General features: G+C 39.7%; 1 protein-coding gene and 1 non-coding gene across 41 annotated transcripts in view; one reads left to right on the top strand and one right to left on the bottom strand.

Annotated features, from left to right (window-relative positions):
- Nucleotides 1-14,696, bottom strand: part of ESRRG (estrogen related receptor gamma) — a 618,160-nt gene that overhangs the window by 312,986 nt on the left and 290,478 nt on the right. The gene's annotated exons all lie outside the window — the stretch shown is intronic.
- LOC140627070 (U6 spliceosomal RNA) lies at nucleotides 5,819-5,922 on the top strand. The gene has a single exon (XR_012026024.1). It is a non-coding gene; the product is annotated as a U6 spliceosomal RNA (small nuclear RNA).

Below are 14,696 nucleotides of genomic sequence, written 5' to 3'. Positions count from 1 at the left end.
GCTATTTTTCCAAATAATTCATTAACACAAGGTAGGTCATAGATCAAGGCTTAGGGAAAACATTTTTTGGTCTTTTTATGTTCAAATATTCTCTTTGCAAAACACTTTTTTTTTGGTTCAAAAATCAAAATTAAACAATTTTGTAGCAAAGCATCACATAGTGCAAACTGTTTTTTTTTTTCTTTTAAAGAAAAAAGAAATAAAAAACCCAGGAGCTTAGTGCATCAATATAATATGAGAAACTTTCTTAAAAGAAGAAATACTTTGGGAAAACTTGCCCTGGACACACATCAAATGATTGAAAGTTGTAACAGGCCCTATGAAACTAACTCTTCTCCTTCTTATAAATATTGAAAAAAACAGCTACAAGATGCAAATGAACTGCTGAACTCAATCCTTGGTCTTTAAAATGTATTTCAATAGAATAGCCAATGTATCATCCAAGTATGAAGAAGACGTACAGTAATAGCATTCTGAAAAACGAATTAAGAACACATTGTCATCAACTCCAGCAAAAATAATAAAGGTAGAAAAGATTAAGAGGCAAGCATATCTTTCAGAATTGTAAAATGGGTTTATAGGTCTTCTAATAACAACTTTTACTCAAACCTTACATAAATAGGCTTAGATGATACAAATATTATGTGGGCTGTGTGGACACTCCCAGGTTCCTAATCATGTTTAGGGATTACTTGATAGAACAGAGACATTTCATTCCAATTGGGCCAGGGGATTACAGCAAAGAAACATCTAATATTCCATTTTTTAATTTCATGCATTTTTTATTTACCTTTAATGATGCTGTATATATTCATCATCCTGAAATATTAAAACAGTATGAAAAAAGTAATAAATTGGTGGAAAATTTAGGGAATAGGAATGCAACAGCACGCAAATCATACACTATCAAGTGCTTGATACACATTTAAAATTACTGCCTACTACGGCAAAGCCAAATTCCTAGCAGATTTCTGAAGCACAAAGTCACAATAAGAAGCTCAGCAGAACAGACTGAAATAATAGAATATTCATCCCTCTAATCCATATGCAATTCTTTAGGGCTTTTTTTTTTTTAACAATGCATATGAGGTCTGACTGTATTCAGGATTTAAATAAGTTGTCTCTCTCCTTCCTGCTCCTCTCTATTTTTATGTAAAAAAAATGTATATACAGTTATCATTTCTGCACTGCTGCACCAACGCAGACAAGGTTAGCACATTTCCTCACACCTCAAATGAAACAAAAGCATTTTTAAACAACAAAAGTGTTAAAAAAAAAAAACGCCATTTACTCATCCCACTGAAGTCTCCTGAAACAGCATTTTGGGAAGAAGGAGAGCTGGTGTCATTCCTGGGAGGGTGTGGGGGGAATGAAGTGATGCTTTTGTCTTTTAATTACCAATTAATGGATTGATATAATATTACTTTGAAATACTGACAAGAAGTGCCAGCGGGTTGGCATTTCATCTTTGTTCATTCACCTTCCCTTGCAGAGAGATGAGACTGTCTACCGGGCATTAGTAAATATTTTAACAAGGAACAGAAGATTCCAGAGGCATGAGCCTCCGTCACAAGGCGTGGCGTGAACACTTCTGGGAGGGCACCCTCAAGTCTGACAAAGGCCAGGACACACGGACACTCACTGTCCAGCAGTCAGCTCCACGGGCAAGTGCCTCACAGCCAATGCTCTAGCCGCCCCGTGTTGGCAGCAGTCATGCTTTCCAATGATTTTATTTCGATTTCTTTCTATGTTCTGATTTTTTTTTTCTTTAATGAGCACTTACTACCTTATAACAAAGAGGACAACCAACAAATCAGAAACTACCTAAAATGTTACTTATTCTTTAAAGTCTCCCACATATCTTCTTCTTTCAGGGGCTTTGTTCCATTCATCAAAAGAATGGTTCCTCATTTTTTTCCTCCTAAAGATCTTATTTTTGAGTCATCTCTACACCCAGCATGGGGCTCAGACTCACAACCCCGAGATCAAGAGTTGCATGCTCTACAGACAGAGCCAGCCAGGTGCTCCCCTTGCCATCCATCCCTCTTTTATGTTACTATTGCTAACAAATTGCTTATGGTCCAAACCATCTTCTGCCTCGTGGTATGGTCCTCTGCCTTATAAGTGTGACTTTTATAAGATTAAGTCCCTTCAGGACAAAGGCTGGGCCTTCTTTTCTATCATTTTCTCTCTTGTAGTACTAATCATGGCTCTTCCCACCCAGTGGGTGTTTAATAATTTGTTGCTGTCGTTGAATTGATTAAAACTAGTTTTATGAAAGGTTTCTATTTCTGTTAGACTCACGATTTTTCAGCTCACTACTCCGATTAGACATTTCTGCCAATTGCAGATGAACTTAGTTACCATGAATGACATGAAAGACAGAGATGCAACACCTTCTAGAAATCAACCCGAGAGGGACTTGCATGCCCTACCACCTCAAACGCTGACCCGAACAGAAAAGACAGTGTGTAGCTCTGCAGAACAATGAAAACATTTACAGGATGGGGAGCAGATACAAACAACAAAATGTTAGAAATAAAAGCTCCCATTTTCACCAAGCAATAGAAACACCTATAGGATATGATTGGGAGTATGTGACAGAGAGAAGAAAAGAGTTCTTCATTCCTATCTAGGAGAGAGAAATAGGAGTTTCTTTGGGGAAAGAGATGCAGCTATCCCCAAATTTAATAAGTATAAAAGCACAGCCTGGTAAAACTTTAAATGAGAAGGAAAGCCTTAAGGAAATTCTCACAATCCAGACTACAGCTCTTAAAATCCTTTGCCAAGCCCTCTTTGCCATTTGCCTGGCAGTCACACATCACCATTTCTCTCTAGCTCTCACGGCATTCCAGAGTCAAGATAAGCTGAGAATCCATCCGATTTTAATCCAATTTCTTTCTGAACTTTTAGTGCTTATTCCTTTATTCCTCTTGAAAGATATTAAAACACTTGAGGGGAAAGATATTCAGAATATGGAGTGATGAATGCAAGAGGAACAGGAAAGAGCTTACTGCAGCTGATGTAAATTGCAGGAAAAACCAAAGCTAATGTTGTCTTATTACTTCTCTGTCTTATGTCAGAACAAACCGCCTTCGATTCTAATTAGGGCATGATGATCCTATGTACAACATACCGTCTTTTTTTTTCTTCTTTCAGTTCAAGTTCCCACGCCAGTAAGCCCTTGGACTCTAGGCAATCATTCAAGAATTCAGAATCTCAAGTTCTTGGGTGAACCAAGACGTGTCAGTCCACAGCAGGTGTTTCAGTTGCTCTGAGAGTCTCTGCCGAGTACATCCAGCATTTGGCTAAAGCTTCTTACAGACAATCAATCCATGGTTTTGCAATTAGCCACCCAGACTTGTGAGGGTTAATAAATTACCTGGTATTTATAACTGGTGACAATAGGACAAGGTGTCACATATGAGGGGGTAGAGAAAATGGTAAGATTTGGATAATTTAAAGTTCTATGGCCAGTGCCAACTCCATTCATGAAAGCTTGTCTTCCCTTTCTCGTAGAAGTATTCCTTTCCTTGTCTACGGGGTCTCTCCTTATCATTTCTGAACTTTGCTTTCCCTACCTTTGAGGGTAAGTAAGGTAGGAGTTAGAACTGAGGCCAAACACACCCATCTTTGGGAACTCTGGCATAGTAAGTCGCAGGATGTCAGACTGGGATCATTTCACTTCCTCTATGAAGACAAAGATGTATTTTTTTGAAGTTGTTTGAGGGTGACATTATTTGATCGTGGATTTCAACCTACGCCACTCTCCTAGAATGGAGTTTCCTTATGAAATAACGATACTCTCTAAAAATCTAAATGGATGACCAATTTTATAAAATAACTAACACTTGGAGGAAACCAACTTTTAACAAACCCAATTAAAATCAACTCCGGTGTAAAAAAAGGATGATAAATAACAACAGAAAATACATCATTTGAAAACAAGTAATGGTTAAGGTTGTAACTGCACTTCTTAGCAGAACGCTCAGACGTTAGTAAATTTAAAGAGAGATGTACTGAAAGTAGTAAATATTTTTTTTCCCAGCCCTTCCCTCTTCAGCCAATCAAGCCCATTGGCACACACTTGTTGTTTAACAAAATGAATTAGGCAGGTGTGTGGAAGGCTTATCTTTAAGACATCAAGGATTTATGCTACTCCTTAGGCTGGGGCTGCTTCCGGGTATCATGGATTATCAGTGTGTTCATTTATTTATATAAATGGGCCAATGGCTGTTGAAACACTTCAGAGCACTTAACTAAAGCAAACAAAGCTCTTGAACTTTAAATATCCAACAAGAGAAGCCATTGACAAGTGAGACTTTACTTAGCAAATCTCAGTATCATTTGGAACCTTAATACAATCTTCCAGATTTACAAAGAGGGCACACAACCCAGATATTTATCTTAACTTAGGCTCCACGTAGAAGATACTATCCTGACTTGAGACCAACTTCAAAATATAATGCTGCCATCTAGTAGTTCTACTTGCTCTCTTTAACTGTTGCTGTGACTGAAGATAATCTACCCACAGAGAGCAGGGAAAGAGGGTCTTGACTTGTATTTTAGCCTTCTAGCATTTTGATTTCCTCTCACTACTCAATCCTTAAACTCAGATGTATTTCAGAGAAAAAGTCTGTAATGGGAAACTTAGCTTAACATCAGAGTACCTGGGACGCCTGGGTGGCTGAGAGGTTTGGTGCCTGCCTTCGTCCCAGGGTGTGATCCTGGAGACCCAGGATCGAGTCCCGTGTTGGGCTCACTGCATGGAGCCTGCTTCTCCCTCTGCCTATGTCTCTGCTTCTCTTTCTGTGCCTCTCAGGAATAAATTAATAAAATCTTAAAAAAAAAAAAAAAACCATCAGAGTACCTGGATTTCCACCCCAGCATTCCCATTATCTGAAAGACTGTGCATAACTCACTGACTTTGCCTGAGAACCATGTCTCTGATCTGTAAAAGGAGGAAACAGGATCAAATGCAAAGACCCCTTTCAACTCTACTCACCAATTATTCTACTATTTAATGTATTTACAATGATGACATCGATTTATGTTGGTGGCTAGAGAAAGAGGGACACTGTACTGTTGCATTGAGAGTTATATAAAATATTCTCAAAAAGTAGCAATGGCTTCTTTGTGTTGTTTCTTTTATATTTAGAAAGAAACAAATTGCATGTCTCTCTGGCGATTTTTGAAGATGTTGATACCATGATCACATTGGGAATGTTCGAGAATCATCCTTTATATTTCCCTTTGGAATTCTATATCTTACTTTAGTTACTTGGATATGGCTTTGCTCTAGTGCCAGGAGGAAAAACACAAAAGAAAACAAATCCTGGGACACCTGGGTGGCTCAGTGGTTGAGTGTCTGCCTTTGGCTCAGGGCATGATCCTGGAGACCTGGGATCAAGTCCCACATCGGGCTCCCTGTGTGGAGCCTGCTTCTCCTCTCTCTACCTGTGTCTCTGCCTTTCTCTCTGTGTCTCTCATGAATAAATAAATAAAATCTTAAAAAAAAAAAAGAAAACAAATCCTTTTTAAGAAATTTAAATCACTCAATCTTATTTCCATTTTCCTATACAGGCTGACAAATTAGTTGAATTTCAGCTCTTCCTGAACTTTTAGGTTTTCTAATTCAAACCACTTGCTTATCTTCTCATCTGGAGTGTCAGAGCCACCAGGTTTCTGGTGGGAGCACAAGCTTTCTTTATAGGGTTCAAGGCATTAGACTTAAAAGAGATTTTGCAGGAAAATGCAAAACTACTGGCTATTGGACTGTGATTTAATAACCTATAGTTTAAAAAGCATTGCAGTTATGTTGGTTTCAGCAGCACATATACTAAAATTGAAATGATACAGAGAAGATTAGCATGGCCCCTGCATAAGGATAATGCACAAATCTGTGAAGCATTCCAGCTGTTTGTGCGTGGCCACACCACCCTCAATGTGCTGGGTCTCGTCTGATCTGGGAGGCTAAGCAGGGGGGAAAGACTGACTAGTTACACTCCAGGTGCTGTAGGCTTAAAACATTTTTTTAAAGGTAAAAACATTAAAGTACTATGCACAACTTTTGCTACTTATCCACTGCCCTCCATTACAATGAACCTGTTAGTTTTATACATCCTTTACAAAATGAACCTGGCTGGAGCTTTACAGGCTCCCAACTGCAAGATGTTTCTCTTCTTTATCCCTTTTCTGATAGAACCACAGCCACTTAACAGTGGAGCAAAGTCCAAAGCATCTGGGAAATGATATTCTTTGCAACGCATTCCTCAAGGACTGCCATTTCAGGAAGCCATGCCAAGGTCTTGTCACATGCCTTTCTGTGTTTTAAACTTCTTTTTCCTCTTCCTTTTTTTTTTTTTTTTTTTTTTTTTTTGTAAAAGCTTGTATTAGAGAGAGTTTGAACAACTGAATGATAAAATGTAGTCTTAGGCCCAGATGCTGCAGGGAATGGCTTTTGAAATTCTCCAACATACTAAGTTATAATTGGGTTTTAATGCATAAAATGGCTGAGTAATTTAAATGTTTAGAAAAGAAAACAGTCTTTCCTAGAGTTTATGAAGTGGGAAGCCTATTTCTTATAATGATTAACTGTGAGTCATCATTTCAAGCACAAGCATCCACTAGCATATGCTCCAGATAAGGGGTGCTGAAGGCACACAACAATTTACCAAACTAGTGTCTTATTATGATGGCTGTAGCACATTTTTGTCTGTGAAATGAAGACAGGGAAGTAACAAACCATGAACCATGTTGAATTTGCTGTCTACTCGCCCCACCTTACAAAATGAAGAAGAATGTTTCAAAGGCATATATGCAATGTCTGTCTGCATGTGGCCCTGCTTCAAGACAGAGATGCTACTAGGATTAGAAGGTCAGTAGCCTACAGAATTTGTCACAGTGGCCTAGAGATCTATTCTCGATAACTTGATCCGTCTGGCTGCTTCTTATAAAAGATCTCTTTATTGTCAGGTTTGGGCCCCATACCAGGAAAGCCATGATAGTGATGGTGGGCCCTCTTCCCTGCTTCATGGCCACGTATGCAGAAAATGTGGGCAAAGTTACCACTACATATCATTCTGAAAGCTCTGGGCCAAGAGACCAGTCCCTCTTGCACATTCTTCCTGCCTTTTAAGACAAGGTTTGAATGGAGAAATCCTTGCCCTGAGCTCAGAAGAACAGTCTGTAGGAATGAGCTCCACCACTACTGTTTACATATCTGAATACTGCTTAGATGTTCTCCTGGTAAAAAGAAAACCGTAAAATATCGGTAATAATACCCACATTGAGTTGTTGCAAGCGTCCGATAGGATAATGCAGGCAAAGATAGAGCATAAGGAGCTTTGCAAATGCAGTGTGTTATAGGGACATGAGGCCTCTGAATTTGCTAGCAATGGTTCAGAGACTAAAAGGAGGAAAAGAGCCAGAAAATATGAGATGGTGGATCCCAATGTTTGTTTGTTTGTTTTTAAAGATTTTGTTTATTTATTCATGAGAGACACAGAGAGAGAGAGAGAGAGGCAGAGACACAGGCAGAGGGAGAAGCAGGCTCCATCCATGCAGGGAGCCCACTGTGGGACTCAATCCCGGGTCTCCAGTATCAGGCCCTGGGATGAAGGTGGCACTAAATCGCTGAGCCACCCGGGCTGTCCTCAAGGTATATTTAATGCAAGACAATAAGCTAATAAAGAATGAGACATGTCAGTTTGGTTCCTATTGATGCTGGAAGTGTGCACACTCAGTAGAGCTAAGCAACCATGGGTTCAATCCAGTCTCTGGATTGAATAGCTGGGGTGACCTCAGTGAGGTTGCCTATACTCTAGGAAGTTTTTTATTTTTATTTTTTATTTTTTAAAAGATTTTATTTATTTATTCATGACAGACAGAGAGAGAGAGGCAGAGACACAGGCAGAGGGAGAAGCAGGCTCCATGCAGGGAGCCCGACGTGGGACTCGATCCCAGGTCTCCAGAATCACACCCCGGGCTGGAGGCAGCACACTAAACTGCCGGGCCACCGAGGCTGCCCTCTAAGAAGCTTTTTAGATAAAGACTTAAAGTAATATGTCTCCTTGGCATCAGCATCCTAACAAGGACCCTCTGGAAACATAATGGTACAGGATCCTCAGGCCAGTACTGAAAGGTAGATAGTCGTAGGCAGATGAGTTTCCCGTTACTAACTGAGTCCCAGATTCAGTAAGAATCCATTAGCTCTTCTGTGGCAAGTCCTTCCCAACGGATGTAGCCAACTTATTGTCTGAGTTGAAGGGTCAATCAATGTCAAATCCGTAGCATATACTCAGGAGTGTAAACTCCCATTCAAGTTTCTTATATTTCCCTTGCTAACAAAACCAGGGAGCAGCAAGATGAACCTGCTCATATGTTGAGATGTAAAGGGAGAGCAAGTAGAGGTACATTGAATTTAAGTTGAGTTTTAATGATAAAGTGTTCAAGTCACCATGATCTAAGCAAATGGTTAAGGAAAAAACACACACACATGCATAGAGACACACAGACAGTGTGCAATCAGTAAGTCAACGCACACTGGCTAAAAGTACAATCTAATACAACACATTTATCTGGGTTGGTAAACATATAGCACACTGAACTGCAGTATCGGAATCAAGTGCGCAGTATGGAATAACGCATGCCGGCACACCTACTGACCTTGAGGGGTAAGTCCTAGCTGTGTGATCTGAGCTTACCGGCTATACTGAGCACAATTTACCACTTGGCTTAGGAGTCAAGATAGGTGATAAGTAGAGGTTAGTGATAATATTGCTAGTATATTATTAGCATATTCTTGGATATCATGTGAAAATTGTTTTAGAAACATTTCTCAATTTAATTTCATCCTTATACTATTAAGCCTTTTAGGTAAATATTATTTTTTTAATATTTTATTTATTTATTCCTGAGAGACACAGAGAGAGAGAGAGGCAGAGATACAGGCAGAGAGAGAAGCAGGCTCCATGCAGGAGCCCGATGCGGGACTTGATCCTGGGACTCCAGGACCATGCCCTGGGCCGAAGGCAGGCGCTAAACTTCTGAGCCATCCCGGGATCCCCTAGGTAAATATTATTGATCCCATTTTGCAGGTAAGGAAACTGAGCGTAAGGGACCTAATGTTTCTGAATCCAGAGATCTTGCTCTTAATTTTAGGCCATACTACATAAATTTCAATTTCAGGTTGGATCTGAGTCTTTAGTAGAATTGCTTCTGGTCCTTAGTTCAAAAAGGAACTTGAAATTATTCCTTTGTACTTTTCCATAGTTTCATTCTAGAAGGGATTGGAAAACTCTGCAACGATCAACTGGCCAAGTAGCCATTGGTCAGTAACCTTCAGTATCTACAACTGGGGCAGAATTTTCGTGAGAGCACATTAAGTTCCTCTCTCGTTCCCAGCTTTATCAGAAGGAGAGTGACCCTCACTGCCTGTCACAGACTTTGACATTGAAGTATTGATTGCTTCAAAACTGAAAGGAAAATACAGCTCAGATTTATAGGTTACTATCATAAAAAACCTTGGAAGAATTATTTATACTAAATGGTAACAGTGTAAAATTCTGTGTATAAAGGAATTATGGTGATTTTTATTTCCTCTTGTAGGTTGGTCTGTATTCTTAAAATATTTTACAATAGATATGCATTATCTCATTATTGGAAAAGTTATGTTAAAAATAACATGGGCATACACTGGTCTGACGATTTTATTTACTAATAAGTCTCCAAAATGTTCTCTTATATATAATAATAAGACATCTTATTCTGTTCTTTTTAAAGACTTATTAAAATGTGACCTGTAGTTACGTTATATTTATTTTTATTTCTTTCATCTGCCGGTAACTGTGGGGAATGCCGTGATAAAAAAAATCCAAGTTCTAGGGGTGCCTGGGTGGCTCAGACGCCTTCTGCTTAGGTAGTGATCCCAGGGTCCTGGGATCGAGTCCCACATCGGGCTCCCTGCATGGAGCCTGCTTCTCCCTCTGCCTATGTCTCTGCCTCTCTCTGTGTGTTTCTCATGAATAAATAAAATCTTTAAAATAAATCTAAACTCTGTCCCTCACTAACTGCATGACCCGGAGTAATTTAACCTTCCCATGAATAAAAATTTTTATTTCCTTGCAGTGAGGTGAAGTTTCTTAAAATTCCCTAGCCCTCCTTAATTTCTCTTCCCTCTTGTTTAATATAGAACTTATTTCATATAAGCTGTTTGACATGTAGCCTTTCTTAAATTGCCTTTTGGTGTATTACTCAGTTTTACCAACTGGTCAATGAATAAATGAATAAAAGGGTATACAATTAAGGTCTATAGTGTCAGATTGGATGTATGGAGAATATGAAAAGTAAATGAGACCTGGTCACTCACAATCAAGTAGGACCTAATAGATTCATATAAATAACCACAAATATAAGTTAAATGCTAAGGGAAATTGGGGAAGGGTCAGGTTAACTCCAAATAGAACAGAAAGCAAGAAAGACTTTATATATAAGGTGGCACTGGAGAAGGGCCTTGAAAGATGGACAGCATTTCATAGGCTGAAAATTGGGGACCCAGGCAAGAAAGAATATGAACTTTTGCCTTCTCTTTTATATCTCTAGCTCTTAGTAAGGTGGGTACACAAATGATTTTCCACTATTTTGTTGCTCATCATTCTCTGCTTAAACCTTAAGTCTTTATTGGTTGAAAGTAATAATGATGGAACATCTCTCACGCCCAAGAAAGAACCAGAATTTGAATTTAGGGGCCATTTCCCAGAGGGAGGAGAGTTGGGCTGGAGCCTGGGACCTTTATAGGCTTCTTAGGTATGAAGGAAACATTCTTTTGATACATGACAAAGTCAAATTTTTATATTCTGCAAATTTAAGGACAGAAAGCAAGTTGAGTTTTTGTTTGGTTGATTTGGGCTTCAAACTCTGGAAATACCTTAGTGTAGAATGTTTTTACTTGCTTTCTGTTTGGTTGGTTGGTTGGATTTTTCTGCAAAGTACATCCTTCCCCCAAAAAAGATATGCAGGAGCAAATGGAGGCCATGCTACCTAACCTATGTTTTCACATCTTCCAGGTGGGGTTGCTTATACTACCTACATCAGAGGATTATTATTCAAAATATCTAGCAATATTAAAAGCTTTATAAGTGTTTATGACAAAGGAATGCATATACCCTCTCAACAAAATCATCTAATTCTTCGTGGGGGTGGAGGAGGTGCATGCACATGCACATACACACACATACACACCCCACATTCTTTTCTTTAACATTTTAGAGACAGCTTGTTGCCTCTATATGTATTGGCGTTTGTATTCTCAACAAGTAGAAAACGTAGGCACAGTGCATTAACCCCCAAATGAAAAACTGGTCATAAGGAAGTTATGTTACATTTTTTTCTCGTCTAATTAACAGGTGAAACCAAAGGTTGTATTTCAGTGACCAATAACTTCACTACTGTCTTTTTTTTTTAGGGATGCTGGAATCAGTATGTAAAGAATGCTATTCTCTCTCCAGTGGCACATCGTTTATCCTTACTCCTTTATTAACCCATTGTCTTAGTCCACATTGTTTTTATAACAGCTGATTGTGGCACACAGCTCAGTGAACATTTGTCGACTCCCAGGTATCCCATGGGTAGGGATACAAATGCAGCATTAAGGATCATCCTATGTGATATACACAAGGAAAAAGGCTCAAGTCCTTGTTAAAGAGAAAAAAACAAAACTATGGAAAATAAGTATATGCCTAAGTGACACTTATTAGAAGATGAAGCTGTCTCAGTAGATACAAATGACATTGATAGCATGGCCATAGAATTCACCATCTAATCAACAGCCTGTTTGGGATTAACCTGGAAAATTCATTTCTTTCTAATACTATATCCATTACTTGCAGAACACCAGAGTTCCTGCCACGCTGGAGCATGTCAGTGAACACATAAGTACAGGCAAGCAGAAACCTCCAATGCTAGGAGTAATTGGGCGGGGGGGTTCCTTGTTGTCATTGTCATAGTCATCACCATCATCATCATCATCATCACCATCATAAGAGGGCCATTCACTGACCCCCAACCAAACACTTTGCTAAACTCTTCCAGAAACACTGTCACTTAATTTTCCACAACTATGCTCTTCCCATTTTACTGATGAGGAAAAGAGGGCAGAACAAGTTTAAGTGGCATGTTGAAGCTCACAGCTAGTAAGCAAGGAAGTCACATTTTGAACCCAGACCTGGCTGACTCCAAAAAGCCTCACCGTTAACCACCCCACGTCACCACCTTCCTCATCTTCTAGAGGCTTTATGGGACGAAGCAGTGACTGAAATAGCTGTAAACCCCCGAACACAAAAAAACTGTGCTATTGGTAAGGCCTGCAAAAAAGGCCACGTTCTGAAATGAAAGCATTAAGGCGCCGACAAGAACACACACACACACACATACACTCCGGGATTTTATTAGCATTTTCTTCCCTGCTGAAACTTTGAATGCGGCCCTCCAATGTATTCATCGCAAGGTGCCATTAGGGCCGGGCTCACTTCAAGTGTTACCCATTCATGAGCACATTAATAACATAGTTAATATGAAGTGTTTAGAGCCTCTGCATCGGTGACAAATACGACTCAGCCGAATTTCCTGACCACTGAGGCCACGGAGGAACAATTTGGTAGATTTCATCAAGAGTTCTAATTATGTTCCTGTCAAGTCGAGAACGAAGTAATCCATAACTGGGGGGTGCTGGAAGACAGTGGCACAGAAGAGTAATTTATGCCTCAGACAGCGGGCCCTTTCTGTAGTTAGCGTGCACAACGCCTGACTAACAAGTGGGTTCAAAGAGGAATGTATTAGGGGAAACACAGCCCTCTCGGTTGGAGAGGCCTGTCAGGTGTAAGCTTATGAGGAGTTATGAGGTAATGACTTCCAGAAGTCTTGTTTATACAAGCATCTGGAGTTCAGAGCTCTCGGCAGGGTCGGAACTGCGGGTTATAAGATGTAGGATATCAGCTCCAAGCCTCTCTCGGACTCTTTCTTTCCTTTTTTTTTCCAACTGCTCCATTTGAGCCCCAGTCTCCTGAGAGGATTTGTGGGCAGACTTTTAAGTGTGACAGGAGGGATGCTGAATGGAGCGAGCCAATGAAGAGTCAACTTAGGGAATAGATTTTTTAAAAATAACAGTTCAATCCTCAGATAGCATGATCATCAGAGATACAAGGATATGGTTAGAAGAGGGAGGGAGGGGGGGGAAAGGCCCCTTTTATGAAGCTATAAATAATGTGCTAATGGAATGTGCAAAGGAATTGTTAGGAACAGTAAACTGAAATGTCACAATACCCCTGTGCGCTCCCACCCCCACAACTGAACTATGGGACAGACAATTAGAAAAGACTGGGGCAGGAGAAGGAAGGGGGGAGGGAGGGCGTCGTGCAGTTTTGAGTGATTTTCCACTGCCATCTATATTGGGATGCAGCTCCTGTTCTCTCCAACAGGGTAATTTTATACATGGCATTCTTATTAAATATTTCAGAGGGGGGAGGGGAAGGAGGAGGAAGAGTTATGTGTCTGCTGCCTTTTTTTTTTTTTTTTCTTTTTTAAGAGTTAAGGCTGGTAATGTTAGCAGCCGCTTGGTTATTATTACCGATCAGTTGTTAATTAAAATAAAATGAAGCTTTTTAAACTTCAACACCGTATTGCAAATTATGCAAAAGACACAACTAATTGCATTATTAGCAAAAATTACATTTAAAAATAGCTCCGCACAAAGAACTAAAATTATCTAATCTAAACTTGCTTCTACCAAAGGAAGCCTGAGGAGACGGAGCTCTGGGGGAAAACAAGGGTTTTTCTGTCTCTCATTCAACAAAGGGAGAGACAGAGAGACAGAGACAAAGAGAGAATAAAGCCTTAAACTTTATTACTAAATATTAATGGAAACGACAAATACATTTGAAATTGCCTAAGATAAACTATTCGATAACAAGGTTAGGTCATTCTCACCCAACACAATAGGATATGCATTTGGACGTAGTTCATTCTTAATTATCTACAAATAATTTTCCAGGCAATGGGTTGAAGGAAACCAGGGCTCATTAATATTAATAAGACCTTCTTGGGTCTTTAAATGTAAGGCTTGGTTAGAGATAGGGTAGAAATAAGCCCCCAAATGCAAAGAAGGATATCTGTCATTCACTGGCTATTCACGTGCTATATATCTGTGCGTGTGTGTGTGTGTGTGTGTGTGTGTGTATTTTTTAAGTTAGAAGACTATTAATCACAGTTGTTTTCTTTTTTTTCCCCAAGTTGGTTCTTTCATACGGGTGGATAGCTGAGAGCCGCCAATATCTATAAGTGAATTTTCATGCTTTATTTTGTGACACAGAGACCTCAAGGTACCCACAGGTCCCTTTGGGCTCACTCACCGCCACCATACAACTGGCTTCATACTAACACAAAGGAAGACGGTGCGTTCCTCTCTGCAAGCAAGCACTGCTAAATGGCTCAGTTGGTATCATTGTACATTTAGTATCCTTTGGATTAACTTTTTTTTCCTCTCCCCTGCCCTCCCATGTTTAAAGCCACCGTTATTTCTCAGGAACGACACCTATTTTAGCAAAAGTAGAACATTATATGGACGAATGGACAATGACGGAACACATTTTAGGGAATTCCTCTGGCTCAACATGGATGGAAGCTACCAAGCTGAATGGAAA

This window comes from Canis lupus, chromosome 38 (assembly GCF_048164855.1).
Source record: "Canis lupus baileyi chromosome 38, mCanLup2.hap1, whole genome shotgun sequence".
NCBI classification, from domain to species: Eukaryota; Metazoa; Chordata; class Mammalia; order Carnivora; family Canidae; genus Canis; species Canis lupus.
The sequence above is the reverse complement of the archived record's forward strand: the minus strand, read 5'-3'. Positions and strand labels throughout refer to the sequence as shown.